Source organism: Myotis myotis, unplaced genomic scaffold (assembly GCF_014108235.1).
Source record: "Myotis myotis isolate mMyoMyo1 unplaced genomic scaffold, mMyoMyo1.p scaffold_m19_p_8, whole genome shotgun sequence".
NCBI lineage: Eukaryota > Metazoa > Chordata > Mammalia > Chiroptera > Vespertilionidae > Myotis > Myotis myotis.
In genome coordinates this window covers 73,158,220-73,181,866 of record NW_023416390.1, presented here as the reverse complement: position 1 = coordinate 73,181,866, position 23,647 = coordinate 73,158,220, and positions in this window count along the sequence as shown.

Below are 23,647 nucleotides of genomic sequence, written 5' to 3'. Positions count from 1 at the left end.
ATATGGTGCAATTGATTTAGTAGGTAAGTTTTTTCTGCTTTCCTCTATTATCTTAGTACACTGTTGCTGACGCTGATAAATGTCAAAAGGAAGTGGATTGATTAAAATAATGTGCAAATTGATCTCTTTCTATACTTATTCTGTCCTTTATACAGAAGCCTTTATCATTGAAATGAAAGGCACTGTTTAATTTATCAATAATATGCTAGGGTTTCCTTGGTCCTTCACAAGAAGATTTTTCCCTACATTTATAGTCCTCATGAGTTTGCTTCTACTTGACTTAAAATGTTATAAATGTCTTTTTTTTTTTCTAAGCTGTTTTTAAAATACCAGAGTGCAAGTGCATTTACCTGAGAGGTACTTAGGCATTTTAAATTGTGAATAATAACAGTAAATTTATGTACTTTGTATATCTGAGCATCCCTAGGAACTAGTTAATGAATTGGTCAAGCCACCACTTGTAAAATCCACACGTCCAGAGGATAAAACTGAGGAAGCTTTAAAACGTAAGTGTTTAATGGACTTGATTTGGTCTTTTAGGCCCAGGAGGGTGCTAGCTAAGTGCTTGAGGTGTTCAAACTTACCCTAATAATAGCTAAGTCCCTTTCTCCCTTCCCTAGGGAGTTAGTAGGAGCTCAAGCTTTGAAAATGGATTTTAATCTTTTCTATATTACTCTTCAGAAAGCTCTTACCTGATAAAGGGTATAACCTGACAGTAGGCTGTTCATTTTCCCAACTCCAGAAATCTCTTTTCTCTAATTCCTGCCTTTTCTCATTTAATGTGAACTCCTCCTCTCCAACCCTGGCACACTTCAATTTGATCATTTTTGTTTGTTTGTTTTCTAGTTTAGAGGCTCAGGGTGTTTAAAACCTCATTTCCAACATTAGTGTTTTTCCAGGGATTGTTAGAATTGAAGTATTCAAGCAATACCTCATTTGCTAACCATATCTGCCCCTTAATCTCATAGGACATCTTGGAATTGATTGGGTCTTTTCTTGGATGGCTGCTCAGTCATGAGAAGCTCTGAATGTTGTTTATTGAATATTTAGATTTCACTTATTAACTGAATCAGAGAATCTTAGAATGGAAGCAACTTCATGTCATCTGGTTGGTCCCCTGTCATGGTCCCTTCCCCAGTGATTCTACAGGGGAGTTTTATCTCCATTTGAAAACTTTCTAAGATTTTGGAGCTCACTACTCTCTATGGAAAACTTTTACATTGTTGGATAATTGAAATTGTATACAGGTCTTCTCAAATTGATCACGAATCTCATGAATTAGTTTCCATTCCTGTATTTTAGGCAATTTTTAAAATGGATCTAAAGTCCTCTGTAAAGCATGACTTAAAAACTGTCCTGACATAGCATTTCATTAATTGATGTATCTATATAGTTTAGAAAAACATTTTGTAGTGTAGATTAGATAACTATACATAGACTAGTTCTTAATTCATTTGTGTATGGAAAGCAAGAAAGATAAATACTACTAGAAAACATGAAGGGGGGAGAGCCCTGAAGGAAAATAAATGAGAAATCAGTGAAAAACAAAATAGCAATACTCTGTTGTTATTTTAAAATCTAGATAATTTCTGAAGCTTTTATAACTTATATAAATGAAACTGAACACAAAGCTTGTTACAGTTCAGGGTTTTGGTTTAATTTCATTTAATATGAGTTTTGTGGTGCTCAATTTTAAAAGCTTGTCAAGGGTGAGGCATTGTTTTGTTGTTATTATTTAATCACCTCTAAATGTTATTGAGTCTCCGAAAGTATTTTCTTACAGTATCTAGATTTTCCTTTGAGATCTCATTTGTGCACAACCCCTGCTTGACTCATCTTATGAGATCTTATATGATTTCATCTGAAAGTAATACCACAGGGAGCCAATTGTTTTACAGAAATAAGCAATATCATCATAGAAAATTATGGGGCACAGGATGTGATTTTAGGGAGAAAAGGCATTTTTCTTGTATAAATTTTAAAAAATGAAATATATTGTACACATAAGATATCAAATGTAACAAAAGTTACATTGTGAAAATTAAACCAGATGATATTTCAAGGAAGAGGTCAATCGCTAATAAATGTAGAATTTCATTTTTCACAAGTATATTCATTTCATTTTTCACAGGTTTTTTTTTCTCAATCATTTTCTTTCCATTTCTACTGCAACTTTAATTTGATTTTCATAGAAAAGTTCAAATCTGGATTAAAAAATCTTTAGAAATGTAGCAGCTTTGTCAGAAGCTTTTGAGTTAACAGATCAGGTTCCGAATTCCAGACACATCTGTTACCAATTACATAATGTTAATTGGGTATTTTTAGTTTTGTAATTCAAAGATGCATGAAAATTGAATGATATAGTTTTGATAGATGTTTGTGTTGCTTATCAAATATTTCCAATCTTTGAGTTCTAAGCACAAGGTAGATTGCTTTTCCTTACTGCCTCATGTTTGAGTGGGAATAAATGGTTAGTTCTGGTCACTTGCTTATAAAGAACAGTGACAAGTGTCAGTTTCAGGCCAGAGCATTTAATTGTCTGAGGACACTCTCCAGTATACCCTTCTTCCTCTCAAGGTAAATAGAGATAGTGGATTTTCTGTGGGCTTTGGTCCAGAAGTGAAGACACCTGGTACAGCACCTCTAATTGCTCTATGATGGACAAGTTGCATTGGAAGAAATGGATCTCTGGTGTGATGTAACATTTAGTTTTGGCAGCTATCTTTTACTGACACATATTCTAGCCTACCAATTGTGTTCCATGCATAGCAAGAGCCTAGTAAATATAATATTAAAGGAATTTCTCTAAATATTATTTTCATGAATTTTTAAAATTTATATAACAAATGGAAAAAGCTTGCAGGATCTCACCACTTTGGTAAGATCTATTGCACATAATGAATCTTGAAAAATTATCAACGTTATTCAACATTTTAAAAATTTCTTAATATCTTTCAATAGGTCTACTAGAATAGAGCATTTATGTTCGTACCTCTCTCATGAGGTGTTATGAAGTTCTACAACAAAAATTTTTTTAAATATATTTTTATTGATTAAGATATTACATATGTGTCTTTATCCCCACATTATCCCCTACCCCCCGCTCATGCCCTCACCCCCCCCCGTTGTCCATGTCCATTGGTTAGGCCTATATGCTTGCATATAAGTCCTTTGGTTGATCTCTCCCCCTTACCTCCACCCTCCCCTACCTTCCCTCCAAGGCCGGACAGTCCAATCAATGCCTCTCTGTCTCTGGATCAGTCCTTGTTCATCAGTGTATGTTGATCATTATATTCCACAAATGAGATCATGTGGTATTTATTCTTCATTGAAAAATTTTTGAGTCAAATTTTATTGTCTATCTGTGGTCAAAATGATAAGAAAGCAGTTAAAATTTTATATATATATTTTTTTGTTTCTCAAAAAGCACCATTATTTATTTAAAAGCTTGTATTTCAATTTTTTTCTGTTTATCCAAAGATCCAGCTTAATGCTATAATAATAATAATAATAATAATAATAATAATAATAATAATGTGAAACAGTACATTGGTATTAGTTTCCACAGGCTGCTTTAACAAAGTACCACAAACAATGTGTCTGAAACAACAGAAGTGTATTGTCTCACATTTCTGTAGACAATGTTAGGTGTCAGAAGGGTTAGTTCCTTGAGGGTTGTGAGGGACTATGCCTCTCACCAGCAATCTGGGATTTTCCTTTGCTTATAGATGTATCATTCCAGTCTCTCTCTTCATCTTCACATGAAATTCTTCCTGTGTCTTCACATGAACTTTCCTCCATGAGTGTCTGTCTCTGTGTCTAAACTTTTCCCCTATTTAAGGAAAACAATCATATTGGATTAAAGCCCAGTCCAATGCCCTCATTTTAACTTGTTTCCCTCTGTAAAGATCCTATTTCCCAAAGTCACATTCTGAGGTACTACGGTTAGGACTTCAACCTACTCTTTTGTGGGACAATTTAACCAATAGCACCACTATTAATTCAAATAGCTAGCATTTCTAGTATATGTAACTGAATAGCTCATTATGTGCATGGCAACTCACAGTGGGTATATGATTTTTTAAACAAAATTATTATTATAACTAACAATAGATTATGCACCTAGTGGATTGTCACCCACGGCATACACTCCTCTTCTCTTTCTTGCTTAAGGATTCTCATGATTCTCAATATAAACTGTGTTTGTGTGTGTGTGTGTGTGTGTGTGTGTGTGTGTGTGTGTATGCAGGATTGCATTTTTTGGAGACCTTATGTTTACATGGAGAAAAGTGATGAATTTATCTTTGTTTTTAAATAAGAATACATAACAAGAGCCTAGTAAATATAATAGTAAAGGAATTTAGAAAGTATTATTTTTATGAATTTTAAAAATAAGTATGTGCATTGTCTGAGAGACTAACAATGTCAAATTGTCTTTTTTTCCTACTTCACAGGAACTGTTTCCTCTTTAGACTGACCAAAGTTAAATTCTCTTTCCTTTCCCAAAATTAGTTTTCTGAGCAATATCAATCTTCCCATAAAAGATAATGTTGACCTACAATTTAACCATCACTTTCAAAATTAATAATTTTCATCATATCTCTTCCTCAATGCCCAATAAAATTTTGATCAAAAAATGTGGAGAAACAGTGGAGAAAATTGGGGAGTGGTAAGTAGCATTCTTTCTTCTGGCATAAGCAGGTGATAATAGAGAAGAAAAGGTTGACTGTACTTGCAAGGTCAAAATGTCATCTTTCCAGTTGGCTCCTAGACAATTTCCAACAAGGACGGTGTCCATATGCAACTGTCCGGTTTGACTAGTTGGAGGATTTTTCTAAAAGATACATTTATATAAATAATGCTTGAGCATCTTGATTGGATTTACTTTTTATTTGGTAATTAGTTACCACTCACTTTTACTAAAAGGGTGAGGCTCACTTTCCAATATAGTCAACACTAGAGGCCTGGTGCATGATATTCGTGCAATGGGGGGTGGTCCCTCAGCCCATCCTGCACCCTCTTGCAGTCCAGGAGCCCTCGGGAGGATATCCGACTGACAGCTTAGGCCCACTCCCCGACAGCAGTCAGACATCCTTAGCGCTGCCATGGAGGTGGGAGAGGCTCCCATCACTGCCACTGTGCTCACCAGCTGTGAGCCAAGCTTCTGCTAAGTGACGCTCCCCCTGTGGGAGTGCATTGACTACCAGGGGGCAGCTTATGCATTGTGCATCTGCCCCCGGTGGTCAGTGCGCATCATAGCGACCGGTCATTCTGCCGTTCGATCGATTTACTTATTAGCCTTTTATTATATAGGATATCAATACTAATATGCATTCCTTTTTTTTCTCCCAGCTTTATTGAGATAGCATGGCATATAACATTGTGTAATTTTAAGGTATACAACATGTTTTGATATATGTTATATATGTTGTACCTGTTACATACTGCAAGATGATTATTACAATAAGCTTAGTCAAAGTACCAATCACTGCAAAAAGTTAGAATATTTTTCTTGTGATGAGAACTTTTAACATTTACTCTCTTGGCAACTTTTGAATATATAATACATTTTTATTAACTACAATAACTGTGCTGTACATTACATCCCAGAACTTATTTATCTTATAACTCAAAGTTTGTAATTTTTGACCCCTTTCACCCATTTCCCCAACCCCTCTCTATAACATGTATTTCTAAACAAGGGAGAGCAGGTAGGCTTGTAGGCCATCTTTATTTATTTTAAGACACTCTTATGCATGTAATATCAAACACTATGCTGGAAAATGTAGGTTCATAGATGAAAAAAATCATACTTAAAATATTTCACAACACATAATAATACTTTAAAAAGTTTAGTCCTAAACAATTAAATGAGGAGATGATCATTTACCTAGAATTGAGTACTTCCTCATTGAATGTTTAAAATAACACTATAGTCGCATTATTTATAGGGGATATTCGAGATGTATTGCCCTAACTGGTTTGGTTCAATAGATAGAGCATTGGCCCAAGGACTGAAGGGTCCCAGGTTTGATTCTGTTCAAGAGCATGTACCTTGGTTGCGGGCTCGATCCCGAGTAGGGGGTGTGCAAGAGGCAGCTGATTGATGTTTCTCTCTCATAGATGTTTATAACTCTCTATCCCCCTCCCTTCTTCTCTGTAAAATAAATAAAAATATATTTTTAAAAAGACTTATCTTGTACTTAATATTGAATGAATGTGTTTCAGAATTGCCTGAAAAGCTGTCTCTGCAGAGGATCTGAAAATAGATGCACAAAATTATCCTAAGAAGTTCAGAATTGAGAAAGCATGCTAACACAGACATTTTAGGCTGATAACTGACTAATAGATAAAAATATACTCATTTCATCAATGGCCTGAATTCATATTTACCTAGAATATTCAATTTTATCTACATTGCTTGGGAAATATTTCTCCTTAAAACTAATAGTCCTGTGGAGTGTTCAGCTTAAATTGTATGTGTAAATGAAAGCTGAACTTTCCACCTTTGTTCATTTCCTCAAGGAAAGGACAAAATTGAAATCCATTCTGTGAATGCAGCCAGTTAAAACAACATTGGCTTTAAAGCTAACAATACAGGTGATCTTAAGAAGGCAGGTCTGAGCTCAGCCTAAGAGGTCAGGTAGTCCATTCCCCTTATTTCTGGAGAAAATGTGCTTAGTCCACACCAGAAAGGCAAGACCCCATAAAAATAATTTCAAAATCTGGAAGTAACAAAGATTCCACAGATTCTACAAAGAGCCTCCTTTCTCAATGCTTTATGCAAATGCTAATAAATAACATTTCTCAACAGTTAAGTCTAATTTTTTGTATTACATATTCTAATACAAAGTTCCTCAAATTTGAAAGTGCATGCAAATCACCTGGGGGATCTCATTAAAAATGCAGTTCTGATTTAGGTGGTCTGTGGTTGGGCCTTGTGTTTTTCATTTGCAGTAGTCCCTCCCCCCTTATCTGTGGGATATGAAGACCCCCAGTGGATGCTTCAAAACACAGTTAGTACCAAAAACTACACTGTGATTTTTTCCTATACATACAGGAGTGGGAAAAAGTAGGTTAATAATAATAATAAATAATACAAGAATAAACTATCACATACACCTGTAAACCTACTTTTGATAATTCTTGTACATACCTATGATAAAGTTTACCAATTGTGCATATTAAGAAATTGACAATAATCCTATATAATAAAAGCCTAATGTGGTAAGTGTCTGGTCATCTGGTCATCTGGTCGTCCATTCAACCAATCAAAGTGTAATATGCTAATGATATGCTAAGGTCGCTCAACCACTCACTATGACATGCACTAACACCAGGGTTAGACAGTCGGACCGGTTGACCAGTCGCTATGACGTGCACTAACCACCAGGGAAAGATGCTCTGACTAGTAGGTTAGCTTGCTGCTGGGGTCTGCCTGACCAGGACTGAGCAAGACAGGTGGTCCCTCCCCGGCTGGCCAACTTCCTGCCTCCCTCCCCGGCCCCAATCATGCACCTGTGAGGTCCCTCGGCCTGTGCCTTCTCACAATTCTGGACCCCTCGGGAGTTGTCAGAGAGCTAGTTTCAGCACCATCCTGCAGGCCAGGCCAAGGGACCGCTCGGGTGCATGAATTCATGCACCGAGCCTCTAATAACTAATAATAAAATAGAATCCTATCTAATAAAAGAGAAACATGGTAATTAGCCGTACATCCGCTACCCTTCCCATTGGCTAATCAGGGCAATATGCAAATTAATTGCCAACCAAGATGGCGGCCAACAGCCAGGCAGCTTGAAGCGAACATGAGACTTGCTTCCTTCAGTGACAGAGGACTCCAACGTTCCCCGCCTGCTGCTGCCGGCCTCTGAGCTTGCAGTTTGAAACATTTTTACAAATATAGAAGCTAAACAAAACCCCAGAAACCTGCTTTCAGCTAGCTGGGATCTCAGAGCTGGAGTTGATACAGTGTTTCGATTATAGATACCTAGCAGAGGCCTCAGAGCTGGAGCCAGAGCAAAAAGCTGGCCCAGAATAAAAAAGAAAAAGAAAAAAAGGAGCAGTTGGGAGCTTCATTCACCCACCAGCCTGAAAACAGCCCTCAGCCCCTCACCCAGACTGGCCAGGCACCCCAGTGGGCACCCCCACCCTGATTCAGGACACCCTTCAGGGCAAACCAGCCGGCCCCCACCCATGCACCAGGCCTCTATCCTATATAGTAAAAGGGTAATATGCCTCCCGGCACTGGATCAGTGTGACAGGGGCAGCGCCCAAAGCCCCTGATCGCCCTGCAGCTCTGTGTGTGATAGGGGGCGGGGCCACAACCTCCCTATCCGCCTTGCTCTGTTGGTGACAGGGCAAGGCGCCCCAACCCCCTGATCAGCCCTGCTCTGTGCCTGATAGGGGGGAGCTTCCCAACCCCCTGATCGCCCTGCAGCTCTGTGTGTGACAGGCTGCAGTACCCCAACCCCCTGATGGGCCCTGCTCTGTGTGTGACAGGGTGCAGTGCCCCAACCCCCTGATCAGCCCTGCTCTGTGGGTGATAGAGGGCAGCGCCCCAACACCCCCCCCCCCCACAGGCCCTGCTCTGTGTGTGACGGGGTAGAGCCATAACCTCCCCATCGGCCCTGCCCTGAGTGTGACAGGGTGCAGTGCCCCAACCCCCTGATCTGCCCTGCTCTGTGTGTGACAGGGGGCGGTGCCCCAACTCCCCTATTGGCCCTACTCTGTGAGTGACAGGGTGCAGCGCCCCAACCCCCTTATTGGCCCTGCTCTGTGTATGACAGGGGGGAGCTCCCCAACCCCTTGATTGGCCCTGCTCTGTACATGACAGGGGGGAGCTCCCCAACCCCCTTATCGACCCTGCTCTGTGTGTGACAGGGTATGGAGCCCCAACCCCCCTGATGGACCCTGTTCTGTGCGTGACAGGGTGCAGCGCCCCAACCCCCTTATTGGCCCGGCTCTGTGCATGACAGGGGGTGGCGCCGCAACCTCCCCATCAACCCTGCCTTGAGTGTGACGGGGGCGGTGCCCCAACTCCCCAATCGGCCCTAACCTGAGCGTGACTGGGGGTGGCATCACAACCTCCTGATCTGCCCTGCTCTGTGCATGACTGGGGGGCAGCGCCCCAACTCCCCAATCGTCCCTGCTCTGAGCCCGACCAGGGGCTGCACCTAGGGATTGGGCCTGCCCTCTGCCACCCGGGAGCAGGCCTAAGCCAGCAGGTCGTTATCTCCCGAGGGGTCCCAGACTTCGAGAGGGCACAGGCCGGGCTGAGGGATCCCCCTCCCCCCCGAGTGCACAAATTTTTGTGCACCCGGCCTCTAGTAATATAATAACGTACTATAATAAAAGTTATGTAAATGCTGTCTCTTTCTTTCTGATCATCGATCCGATAATGGAGGCAGCTACTGAGTGACCACTGGGTCCAAAGCATATGCAATGCAGCATGGATGCACTTGGGATGACTTATGTCCCAGGGTGGTTCTCAAGAGACTGTTACCTGGTAGAATTTTGTACCACGCACTAGGGAGTTTTGTAACAATGTGAACACACTAAAAGTTGCGAATAATGTCCAGTTGTCATGATGATGTTGAAAGTTTGAAACACAGCAAGATAATAAAATTAAACCCACAAATTTACTAAGATATGGCTTTCATATATGACCAATGAATTAGTTTTTCTTTAAAGTTTATCTTCTCTCTCACAAGTCATGCCTCACCCTCCTTGTTCATAACTGAAAAGTGTGATGGGGAAGCTAAAATTAGCTCAATTGACCATAAAAGAGGGAATTTACAAATTGGCCCTTGGAATATTTTTATTTTATTTTATTTTAATTTTTTATTGATTAAGTTATTATCCTACTATAAACTTCTTATTGTCACCAAAAATTATAAGCAAATGTAGACTGAGCCCATGCAGTATCACAAACAACATTAGGTTACCATCAGTTACCTCAGTGTCACACATGTGTATTAGAAGCACCAACACTGCCCTATTGTGTTTGGTTCAGTGGATAGAGCATCGGCCTGTGGACTGAAGGGTTCCAGGTTAGATTCCGGTCAAGGGCACATGCCTGTTTGTAGGCCCGACTCCCAATAGGGGACATGTAGGAGGCAGTGGATCAATGATTCTCTCTCATCATTGATGTTTCTATCTCTCCCTCTCCCTTCCTCTCTGAAATTATATATATTAAAAAAAAACACACCAACACTAAAATTATCATCCGCATCATTTATTGATACTTCTTTTTCTACATCACTGGTTCTGAATTGGCAAATTCCTTTCAGCTGTGTTTTTGTGGAGAAGAAAAAATGGGGCAAGAGATATTTTGCTTATTGTAAGAAGATGTTCCCAGAGAAATAAGTTACAGTCCGCTGGAAAAGCATTGCAGGCAGGATCTGAGCAATAATGGCACATTTTGTTAGAGCACCCTTGGAAAGGCGGGGGCCACCAGGAGTCACTTCCCCGGTGATCCAACAGCGAAACTGGTCGATGTTCTGGATCTGCCCCCAGATGCACCACACTCGATGCCTCGTCAGCGACCAGGTGGTTCAGCTCTGTCTGGCTGTGGAAGAAGTCCAGCTTCTGGGGCCACAGGCCAGCACTTGTGCTGCTAGGCTCAGCAGGGGCAGGGCCATCACCCCTGGCACCCAAGGCTCCAGTAGTCTGTTTCCAGGATGGCTTCAAAAGTCTTAGCTGTGTGACCTTGGGCAAGCTATTTAATTATCTGTACCTCATTTCCCCATCTGTGCTTCCACTGCCAAGGCTCAATGCCTGAAGATGGGCCTTTGTAAGGTTTAGTTATGTTTCCTTGGGTTTGGAAGGGGCACGCTTTCTTTCAAACTATACAATCGCTTTCCTGGCTTTTCCTGGCATAGTGCTAAACCGCTCTCTAATGCCTTTCCTGGATCTTCCAGGATTCCATGCCCTTATCCTATCCTGTCTTTTTCGGGTAGTCTCCTCCACCTTTATGGTTGCTGTTTTGGTTTCTGCCTCATTGTTCATGCCTCATTGTTCTGTTTCATCATTTGGTGCCAGTTGTTCCTTGGGGTGAATGGAAAGCCAGTCTTTCTTGCCACTCAGATGGGACGTCAATCCTTTTGGCGGAATGATGCCAGCTGTTCCCTGGAGTGACTGTGAAACTGCCCCTTCCTAGTTAATCAGGCTTAATCAGATGTTTGCTCCCTTCCTTTTGTTAATGACTGACTGCCTACCAAAGACATTCTGAACAAAGGTTCAAAATGGAAAATTAAAGGGAGACTGCTTGAAGGAGGCAAAGGACAACATCCTTGCCATATAGTTAGCTTACAGTGCAGTTGGCTCAGGGAGATTTCATTTGCTTGTTTAAAATACAGTAACAAATCTTACATAGGTTTTTTTTATTATCTTTTATAACTCCTCTCCCTGGTGCCCCATCTTCAGTAAATCTCTATGTTAAGTAAAGGTTGTCTCATAAATATTCCTTTCCCTCTCCTGTGCAAATTGTATGCCTTCAGCATCACTTCAGTCCTGCAGCCTCCACAATTGCCTCTGAACTATCCTCTTCACATTCATGCCAGCCAATTCTCCAAGCAACTGAAGAGATCTTCTTAAATGTTCAATCTGGTATTGCTTATCTCCTGTGTATAATCCTTCAACGTGTTTTCCACCAACTTTTGAGGTCAAGTCCAAAATTCCTTACACAACCTATAAGCCCAAAATGACATCGTGCCAGCCTTACACTTTAGACACCATTCATGCTGCTCATAGTGACAATTGAGAAAAACCATTGTGTTTGGTGATTAGGAGGTAAAAATGTTATCAGAGGAATATTGAAAGTGGGACCATGAATGCTGCCGCAAGAAGGGAATGGATGGGTAAGAGACATAGGCAGTAGTTACACATCATACGCATTTTGTATATTTTCTTTACTGAAATATGCCCAGAAATGAAAACTTCACCTGCAAAGGTGATTGGAAAGGAAGGAACTTCATTAGGAAAAAAAAATTTGAAAATGCCTTCCCAAATTCTAAATTAACACATGGAAATGAAGCATGATTTAATATAACATGAGTTGCAGTTCTCCCAGCTTTTGGCAATGGAGGTTTGTTCCATGCTGTGCCTTTCTCTGTGAGTCCCCTTGGGTAGTCATTCCAGCTCACCTTGCTCATTTATAATACTGTGGATAATAACGCTTGCTTTCACCAAGCCGTGTTGGAAAATGAATGTTTGCTGTGTGTTTGCGATAAGGAGATAAAAGATGGTGTAGGACAGAAATGGCGTGTTGAAAGGTTATTAATGATGCTGAGGGCTAAGAGGAGAGTGACAGACACATTCTCTCAGGCTCAATGGCTCTGGAAACATGAAGTAACAACACACTTATTGTTAGGTATACATTTCCCTGTTCATCACAAACAGGTTTATAAAGAAAAACAACATTTTGGGGTACTATAGATTTAAAAATAAGATTTAAAAACAAGTTAGTTAAAATCTTCATTCAAAAGCACATGAAATGAACACATACATAGGGATTATAAGTCAATTATGTATATATGCGTATATATGCACACACAAGTAAATCCATTTTGTCCATTAGAATAGAAATTACAACCAGGTTATTCCATGTGGCTCCACCCACTCCAGCCCTAGTCCATACTGCTGCAGGGAAAGAACAATGAATGGGAAACATGTCTCCTGGCTCACTCTCCTGGTTCCCTGTGGAAGATGTCTCATGACTGGTACTACAGAGATCTAGGATACTATTTAATTGATCACATCACTGTGCAAAGATGTATAATTAACACTATACCTTAGAATCATAAGTTGGTGTGAAAATGACCTATCTGCATTATTCTGCTTTCTTATAATTACATGTTCTTCGTTTTTTATTTTGGATCTTGAAATATTCTTTTTAAGAGTTTGCTTACCTCTTTTTTATTTTTTTAAATATGTTTTTATTGCTTTTTAGAAAGAGAGGAAGGGAAAGGGGGAGAGAGAGAGAGAGAGAGAGAGAGAGAGAGAGAGAGAGAGAGAGATAAGAGACCTCACATGGATTGGCTGTCTCTAGCATGCTCCCTACTAGGGATTGAGCCCACAACCCGGGCATGTGCCCTGACCAGGAAGTGAACCAGTGCCTTCTCGGTGCACGGGACTACATTCAATCCACTGAGCCACCCCAGCAGGCCTGCTTCTCTCTTTGCAGCAATCTCTGATTTAGTCTAAGCCCAAAGTTGATTAGAATATTTCTAGTTGTCTTGGTTAGCATCATGGACTCTGGAATAGAACCACTTTTAGTTGATTGGTGGTTTCCCCACTCCCTATCTGTGTGACATTGGACAAGTTACTTAACCTCTCTGAGCTTATGTGAGCCTGTAACATTGTGTACCATACAGCTATAATGGTTGCAGTTTGTTTTTTTTTTTATTCTGACTCAGCATAGCTCTGAAGTCTCTTAACAGTTTTGCTCTTCTAATTCCTACTAATGCTTTTAATTATTCTAATAAAATAATATGTTAATTCAAAATATTATTAGCTCAGAATATTAATTTGTTAGGGTTACCATGACAAAGTATCCCAGATTGGGTGGCTAAAATAGCAGAACTTTATTTCTTCATAGCTCTGGGCGCTGGAACTCAGAGGTCAAGGTTTGGCAGGATTGGTTTCTTCTAAGGCCTCTCCTTTAGGCTTGTAAATGGCTGTCTTCCCCCAGTGTCTTGACATTGTCATTCTTCTATGCATGTCTGTGTCCTAATCTCCTGTTCTTAGAGGGAGAGCAGTCATACTGGTTTAGGGCCCACTCAGATGGCTTCATTTAACCTCAATTACTCTTTCAAGGTCCTATCTCCTAATAGAGTCACATTCTGAAGTATGGGGTTAGAATTCCAGTATATGAATTTTAAGATAATGCAATATAACCCATAACCATCCTTTTATGAAATTTATTAATTCAATAATTCAAGGCTTCCCTTTCATTGCAGTGAAAGAAAATAAAGCAAAACATCAAGAACAAAGAGAGCAAGAAAGAGAGATATGAAAATGTTGTAATTATTTTTTTCTGGGTTGGCTTCCTTTGTCTTTTCAAGGAAGTCAATGAGACTATTGCCCTACATTTACTTTTACTTCACCTTAGGAAACCTGCTCCAGAGCTTATATCACGGATAGTTTAACTTGAATAAGACTAATAGATCATATCTCGTAACAGTAGTTTTTACAATCTGGCCCCGGACCCAGAACCTAGTTCAGGAACATTTAAACCTATGCATAAACACAATGGGATTGCTGATTTCGCTGAGGCCTCTGAAGAAACACAAATTGTTTCATATGAGTAATGATGATAATAATAACAAATATTTCTCTAGTGTTTTCTATGTACCAATCACTATTCTAAGTACTTTACAGGTATTTATTCTTTTCATCCTCCTGTGAAATTTAAAGTTCTCATTCTTGAGAAATGCAACATTAACTTTTGCATTATTAAGAGGTTATGGGAAGAGAAAATGAATATGATGTTGCCTCTGTTAACTATATAACCAACCTTCTCTCAATTTAAGAATACTTTGAGGAAAACTATGAGGTTTTATAATTCATTCATGATTTTTTAGGCAATATAGTGGTTACTCTAATAAAAGGCTTAAACATTAAATTTACATTTCTTCTAGACATATATGCTTATCAAATACTAACTACCTTAAGGGATATGATAAACCTTTGAATAACCATCTAATGATATACTAGCAATCAATAACAATTTTGGGGCAACCAGTGGATATTTATTTATTCACCAAGTAGTAACTGAGCTCTGCCATAGGTGGAACCTATTCTCAGTTAGGAAGATGAAGAACTGGGTAAGTATGGGCTGTGGCCTTAAGTCTATCTATCCTAGCTAATAAAAGAGTAATATGCAAATTAACCATCACTCCACGACAAAGATGGCAGTGCCCATAGCAGCCGGGCCAGGATGCTGGCGGCGTCACCCTGGCAACATGAGCCCAGCAGGCATTGCTGTGGTGACCCAGAACAGGCAAGCACCCAGCAGGGCCTGCTGGCAGGTTGCCGTGGGGACCCCCGAGCAAGCAAGCACGGCAGGGCCTGCTTGCCCGTCGCCATGGTGTGGAGCAGGCAGGCCCTGAAGAGAGCAGAGAACCACGGGGAGTGGGCCTAAACCATCAGTAGGACATCCCCTGAGAACTCCTGGATTGGAGAGGGTACAGGTTGGGCTGAGGGACCCCCCACTCCATACCCTCCCCACCATGCATGAATTTCGTGCACCGGGCCTCTAGTATATATATAAAAGCCTAAGCAACCTAATAACCAAACGACAGAATGACCAGTTGCCATGATGCACACTGAACACCAGGGAGCAGATGCTCAATGAAGGAGCTGCCTCCTGGTGGTCAGTGTGCTCCCTCAGTGGAAGCACTGCTTAGTGACCAATGGGCACCAGGCAAACACAGCTGTGGTGGCGCAAGCCTCTCCCGCCCTGTGGCAGTGCTACTGAGCAGTGGCAGCAGCAGGTGCAGCGGGGCCAGGATGAGCAGGAGCAGTGGCAGCAGCAGGTGCAGCGGGGCCAGGATGAGCAGGAGCAGTGTGGTGCCTGGCAGCCCTTGGGCTCCTTCCCGGCGGCTGCCACTCTGTGCACTACTACATCCCTTGGGGATGTCACACTGTGGGTTTCGGACCTAACTGGCCTTCTGACATCCCAAACTGTGAGAGGAGGGTGCAGCTAGGCTGAGGGACCCCACCAGTGCACAAATTTGTGCACTGGGCCTCTAGTTGATAAATAAATAACCTGAAAATGGTGTGATAAGTTCCGTAACAGATGTCTGCAGGCAGTTCTGTGGAAGCACAGAGGAACACATTCAGGTTTGAAAAAAAGAAATCAATTGTTTTTCAGAGAAGTAATATTTGTTCCAAATTTTAAAGAATAGAAATGAGGCCTGGCAGGCATAGTTTAGTGGTTGAGCAGTTGATCTATGAACTAGGAGGTCATAGTTTGATTCCAAATCAGGGCACATGCTCAGGTTGCATCTCCAGTGAGGGCCCATGCAGGAGGCAGCCGATCAATGATTCTCTCTCATCATTGATGTTTCTATCTCTCTCTCCCTCTCCCTTTCTCTCTGAAATCAATAAAAATATATATTTAAAAAAAGAGTAGAGATGAGTTTCCCAAGCAAATAAGAAATAAAACATTTTTTTTACATTTGAGAAAAAACATGTACATTGTTGGTAAAATGCAGCATGTGACTTATGGAGAGATAGAAGATTGTGGAGGGGACAAGGCGTGGAAGAAATCACTGGGCCATACTTATGAGTTTGCATTTTTCATTGTATGAGATGGAAAGCCTCTGCAGTGGTTCTCAACCTTCCTAATGCCGCGACCCTTTAATACAGTTCTTCATGTATTAAAATTATTTTCATTGCTACTTCATAACTGTAATTTTGCAATGGTTATGAATCATAATGTAAATATCTGATATGCAGGATGTATTTTCATTGTTCGTGACCCACAGGTTGAGAACCGCTGCAAGGGGTTTTAGGTAGGAAAGTGACATGATCAGATTTATAATTGCTAATGAATAAAGTGAGATGGTGATCCAAAATGGGAAGCAGGAAGATTAATGAGGATACCACAGGAATCTTTAGGGGAATACTGGCGTGCTGAACCCAGGCAATTGCAATGGGATGTAGAGAAAGAAGCAATGCAGATTTCAGAAACAGATTGAAAGAGGATGGGACAAGGTGGAATCTGGCTTATAGTTTTGTATAAATGTTGATGTAAAGAATTGAAATTTGGATTAAGAAGAAGCTATAATATGGGACAAAAAAACCAAAATCCAATTAATTCAGTGTTGACTGGTTTTTATCTGGATCTAGAAAATCTGGAGGACCTGCCTAGCAAGCAGCTACAAATATTTTTTTGAGCATGAGATGAGACTCAGCTGAAGAGATATATTAAAAAACTCATACATGGTATATGCATAGGGGTTAAAACCTAGAGGTATATAAAGTTGTCCAGGGAGATTTGAGAAGAGAGTGAAGTATAGAGGAGTCAGCAAAGAAGACTGAAAACAATGGTTTGGAGACAGAACTATGAGAAAATTGTGTCATGACAGAAAGAGAGGAGAGTGTGAAGAGAGCAAGTCTCACCAGTGGTGACAATGTGAAGGATACAACAGGAGAAATAAGCAAGGGCTTCAAGAAGCTTATGAGAATGAGTCAACAGGCATTGAATTTGAGCAGTGCGATTTTAGTATGAAAAGTCAGATTAATGGTTGTGTCTGGTCCAGGAACTCTTCACAAGACAAGATGTACAGTTATTTATATTCTCATACAATGCATTTATAAAAATTCAGAAAAGACTATTTATGTATCTATTGCCTATAGACTTGTGAATATTTGCAGATATTTGAAAAAGAAAATAGTCACTAACTCTCTGCATGAAGAAGTTATAGCTCAGTTAGAACACTTGTCTATTTTTTTCCAGGTGTCACGCTAATATAGTTTATATCAAGGATCCATGATACAGAGCCCATTTGCTTCAGATGGCAAGCAGGATAGAAAAACCTAGCCCCTGTATAGAAAGTGATGCTTCCTGTCCTTCATGCAATTGAACTTATCTCCGAAAATCGTCTATCTTTTCAAGGTGGCTCCCAGGAGACTGGAGATTGTCATACAAAGCAGAGCTTCAGAAGTCTTTATGTGCCACTTACTGATCAGATTATGTTATTTATTCCTGTCATTTTCCATTCCTTTTCACTGCTACTGACCGTGTAATAAGCTGGCAGACAGTTCTGCATTTATCACCCCTCCATCTATAAGAGAAAGAATCATAATTTAGTGTAACTCTTGTAACTGCAATGATGAATGTTACAAGAGGTTTGGGAGGCTCTGTCTGTTTCACTGATCCCAATATTTAATGGATCCAACCACCATTTCTTTCCCTAGAAACCTCTCACTGTATGCGGGAAATTCTTCCATTTTGTTATGCAACATGAGTCCAAATTGCATAGTGAACATGAAAATACAATACATCTCTATGAAAAGGTTTTTATATTTCTTCATTGTTTATTCCAATATGTTATATTATGTCATATGTTTGTTTGTTTTTTAATTTGAGGATAATTTTCTCCTATTTTTTAAAGCTGAAGAAACACTCAACTATGTAAAATGCCATTACTTCAGTGAAATTCATTTATTTCTGGTTATTTCTTATATTTATAATTGTGCTTTAGAGCTTTATGCATGAGGCACACAATCACCCATGCTATCTGTGCTTCTCCAATTATAGTTTTATAGCCAACATGGTCAACATGGTATAAATTGTACCTACCAACCTGATTCCTTAACTGTGGTGATTAGATTCTCTATGTAATTACAGGTGGTAATGACATTTTAAGTACCTTATACAAGTGCTGGGAGAGTTTATTTCTTTTTCTTTTTTTATATGTGATGCAGCAGTAAGAAAGTGTAAGTTCTTGGAGCCATGCCAGACTACAGAGGTGCCTTTCAACTGTAAATAGCAGTTTTCCTTATTAAACCCCTGACAACCTGCACTAGTCCTCACCACACCAAGCCCCTGAGGACAAGGAAATCCCAAAAGGACAGTTGTTGTTTGGAACTCAAAAAGCCAGAAAATGCAAGATCTATTCAATCCCGAACAATATTCATAGATTTTGGGTCAGAATCTCATACACTTTGCATTGCATATTCCCTCTTGGGTGTCATAAACAGGTGACTGCCCACCTGCAAAAATAAAAATAAGTAAATAAAAATCTGGTTCAAATCATTGTGCATGATCAGGAATCATATTCTGCATGGTTAGGGCCAACCAAATGTGTGTGTGTGTGTGTGTGTGTGTGTGTGTGTGTGTGTGTGAGAGAGAGAGAGAAAGAGAGAGAGACAGAGAGAGAGAGAGTTACGCCCAAGCCAAGTGACAGATCTGAAAGTTTATCTACTTGTACACTGTCATCCACATTAATGATGCTTCATTAATGAAGCTCTGCTTGTTGTTTTGTTCATGTGTGAAAGCAAAGTCAGGAAGCCACAGTATTACTGAGAACTCAGAGGAGCAGGACCTGTGCAGGGGCGGCAGGGGAGGCTGAAAAGGGAGAAAGATTTGATTTTGTTCTCCACAAGCTAACTCTGCCACTTCATGTGTTACACGGTCTCGATGGATTTCTTTACCTTAATAAAATCATGGTGAGAATACGTATTGTGTAGAATCTTTAACAAGAACTAAATGAGAGAATAATGCATGTGCAGTACTGACACTGTGCCTAGCAAATATTAGGTAGTTGATCATGACAACAGCTGTTCTTACTAAGAAAATATCTGGAGGAGATAGACAGATGCTGTTGTTTATACACCAACCTAAAATAATGCGCAGCGCAATAGAGTGAAAACAAGTGGGTAATACTGTTAGAGCAAAATATAAAAAAAAATATCAACCACATGTGTGTACATTGAGGATGGTTGAATTTTTTTTGTGGACGCCTTGACAAATGTGCAACATACTCATTTAATTCATTTTTAATTTTGAATTCTAAGTGCAATTTTGACTAGGCTCATTTCTTAACGTAATGGGAAAACACATACCCAGCTCATCCTGCCCTTTTGCCTCATTACTTATGTATCTTTTTCCCTCTGGTAAATGTCAGACAGTAAAATGGGAAATGTAGTTCATTTGGTGTTTGAAACCTGGCTAGACATCATTCCGTGTGTCTGAGGGAGGCACTGCTGTTCCGTGGCTTAGTCTGTCCTTTTCCCACACGTTTCCACAGGCCTGATTTGCAATGCAGGTAATATTAGCTGTCCTTGTCTGAGGGTGGGCATTCAGACCCTTGACACAAGTGAGATTAAGGGATATTTGTCCTGCAGGTCAGGAAACTGGTGGTATTTCTGTCGACATGCTCATCTTTTATGAGAGAGCTTCAATCCCCCAATCTTGTCTTGTCTTATGCCTTTCATATCAAGAGACGTTGGCAGAGAAGGGAGACCTGTGAGAGCCAGCCCTTCTCACACAATCTCTCTGGTACAGAGGCTAAAGCTAGAGCAGATTCAAAGCAATATGAATTCTTATTGTCTGTGTTTTAATAAAGATTAAATTACACCATCAAGACAATGATACATTACTTGGTTTCATGTTTTAAATATTTTGTCTTTTAAAAGACAGGGTCAGATTTCTGGTTCTGTTTTTCGGGCGTGTTTGAAAGATAACTCATGCTTCAGACAGACATTGCCAGGTATTAGTATTCTGCTACTTTACAGATGCCCTTTGTATCCTACACCAACACCAGGCCAGTAAACAATAATAATTCTCTGCTTTAACATCTGCAATGCAAAGGAGACTTCTACACCTACTCTCTTTTCCCAAATGAAAGAAGGGACCAAATAATCTATTGGTGTTGCCTCTGGTCTTTTCCTTTCTATAGTATTTCTAGGTACATCTACAAGTCTTTACTTCTGGTGAATTAGTAATTACTAAGGCAGCACTGAGAGAAAATACAGGCTCAGGGCCTGATACTTTAGGTCTTATTGTTAGGTAATTTAAACTTCTGGTCCATTTTTTAGACTTCAGTTGTTTCTCAGCAAAGGCATAATCAAGTTCACCACCCAGGTTCAGCAACTGGCACTGTCCAGACCAAATCAGTTAACTTGGGTGCTGCAGATGAAAACGCCAGTCAGCTGTACTTCTTTACCAAGACATTTCTCTTTTTTGTCAGTTTATAATTCTGAATGGCATGGTTTCACCCTGAATGAGATACTAGACCCAGACATGGCTTTATATGAGAAGACGTAGAGATAATCCAACTAATTAACTAAAAGTATTTATTTTGTGCTTATCCCCTTGCTAGATACCAAGAGAATAACAGAACTGTAAGACATGGTTCTTGCTGCCAGAAACTCTTAATCTCATTAAGAACACTAACCAAATGACGTAAACACCAATAATTCTAGACTGTATGCGTAAAGTGGTTTATTTTGTGTGCTGGAGTTGCCTGGGAATAAAGAACTGTCAGAGTTCAAGGAATGAATAAGTAGTGGCCCATAGTGAAACGTGGGGTCCGGGGTACAGATTTTTCTGTGGGTCCTTGTCCTCACGAAGTTTGAAGAATAAACTCACAGACTAAAAGATTTTAAATAAAAATGTGGAAGTTTATTGGAAGAATATACAAACTCTTTCTGAGGAGGGGTCCCCAAATAGGAAAAACTTGTTCTCTCTTTCTCTAATGTGGGGGGATCTAGATCTGTCTTGTGTCCCTTTGTCTCCAGTGTATATATGCTGCAGTTCTTTGTCTGAACCTGACCCTTTCTAATTGGGCCCTTCCTTAATTTAGGAACCCCATGTTTTCCTCATCAGTCACTCTGCTACATAGTATTGATTTCAAACTCCAAAGCCCATGTGGTGCCCCCCACCCCCGCCTCTGTTTTTCCCCTTTACCTTGCAACATTCCTCTATCCCCTGTGAAAATATGTTTTCCTCTTCCCATATCTTGTGACTTTTTCCGATCCTCTGTGAGAGTATGATAAACATTTTGGTGGCTTGGAGCTATTTCTGACCTTTTCATATGTATTCCTCTCTCATGGACCCCCCGCCCCTTCTTCCCTAAGACTCACTGTCCTGTCTCTAAAATTTCTTTCAATAGGGTTATAGTAAAGATATGAGGCCAATTAGAGCAGAGAGTAAGCATTTGGAAGAAGGGAGAAATTAATTTTGATAGCTAAGGTAGACATCAACTCTAGAGATCTCTGAACACTCTTCCACAGGGCTTAGGTTTAATACAGCAAGTACCCTGAGTCTGAGAGTTTCTGAGCCAAAGAGTGTAATTCTGAGAATGGCATGTAATGGCCAAATGAGGAAAACGTCACCTAAAATTACTTTCAAAGTTAGGTAAATCAGACTTGATCTATACCTGACTGTTTTTCAGGAGACAGAAACATTTAAAAGAATCTATATATGCTTTTGGTGGAGAGAGTATTGTTACTGGACTAAAAGGGTTCATTTGCCTGAGTGCATCAAAGCCCAATAAGACGTGAACAGGAGTTTGCTGCACAGATTTTAAGGTAGGTTTTTTGTTGTTGTTTGTTTTTTGTTTTTGTTTTAGTAAGTGGCCCTAGACTGAGCACAGGTGAGCTAATGTCAAAATCTGGTTGTCCTATGGCTTCCGGGCCATAGCTTATTAACCATGGTGACTAGGGGAGTTTAGGGTCAAGGTCTTTACTGATTGGTAAGCTCTAGGGTGGAGGTGTCATTTCATCTGGTTTTGCTGTTTTTCTGGGCCTGGAGATAAAACAAAACCGAGGCCTAGACATTATATTTAGTTTGACTGAAACTCTGTCTCTGCAGTCAACTGACCTGAGGCTTTGTTCCTATGATTGTTTGATGCTGATCAGAATTTCATCGTCTTGAGGGCTTAATGCTTAATCCTACAAGGGAGAAAGAAGGAGATGAGTCTGGGTGCTAGATTGGGCCATTTAATATATATATATATATATATATATATAAATTTTTTTTAATTGACTTTAGAGAGAGCTGAGGGAGAGGGGGGAAAAGATAGAAACATCAATGAGAAAAACATCAGCATTGATCGGCTGCTCCCTGCACGCCCCCTACTGGAAATCAAGTCTGCAACCTGAGCATGTGCCCTGACCTGGAATCAAACCAGCAACCTCTTAGTGGATGAGGCTCAACCACTAAGCCACACTGGCTGGGCTAGATGAGGCCCTTTTGAATCAAAAGGAAAGAAAGGAGAAAATTCCATATTTAAAAAAAATAAAGTTTCTCTGAAGTTACACAGTATCCCTGAGATTCATGTAAAAATTACAGAAAGGGAAGAATGCTCCTAGTTGTTAGTCAATAGCAGCTGTTCCTGTTCTTGTTCGTGCTTGTGTGGTCATTTCAAAGCGAGTGTGCCTCCCACACTATGGTTATTGGAAGTATGTGACACCTTGATTATTCTATAACGGATCCTTTTGTCATTTGGTGCACAGTGCGGGAGTGGGACATCGTTCCATGCCTCTCTAAGAACCTGCCAGCTCTGGCCCCCAACCATCTTACTGGCGCTAATGGATCTGCTTCTTTATGGAGCCAGTGCTGCTTGCCGCACCCTAAGCACTAACCCACCACACACACCCTCCTCATACGCTTATTCTCACAAAAGCCTGGATATGATGGGATGTGCTCTACATTTCCCCATATCTCTGCTTATGGCCCTGCTTCACAGACATATATTGCTAACCTTCCAGCCCAGGCTTAACAAGGAGGTTTTGGGGGGTTGGACATACAATCTACCTCTAATTATTCCTCATCTCTAGTTGTAGAGAGAACAAAATAAAATTAACAACTGAATACTTACCCTGTTACAAGTGCTAAGCAAATTAATAATCATCACCAGGATGCACTGGGTGAGATGCAACGCGGAAACTGGGAAGGGAGTTTAAAAGTCCAGCCCAGGAGAAGTGATTTCTGTAACTTATATTGATGAGATACACTAATTGAGAGAGGGCCGTATTCCAAGGTTGTCAAAGGTCTGGGTCAGACCAATTTTTAAATTCTTCAACATGAAGGTAACGCTCTTATGAGATCGTGTATGAAAGGCGTTTGACATCCAATCTCCTTGTTATTTCCCTTCCTGCTCTCCCCACGGTGGCTCCTGCTGCGAGACTG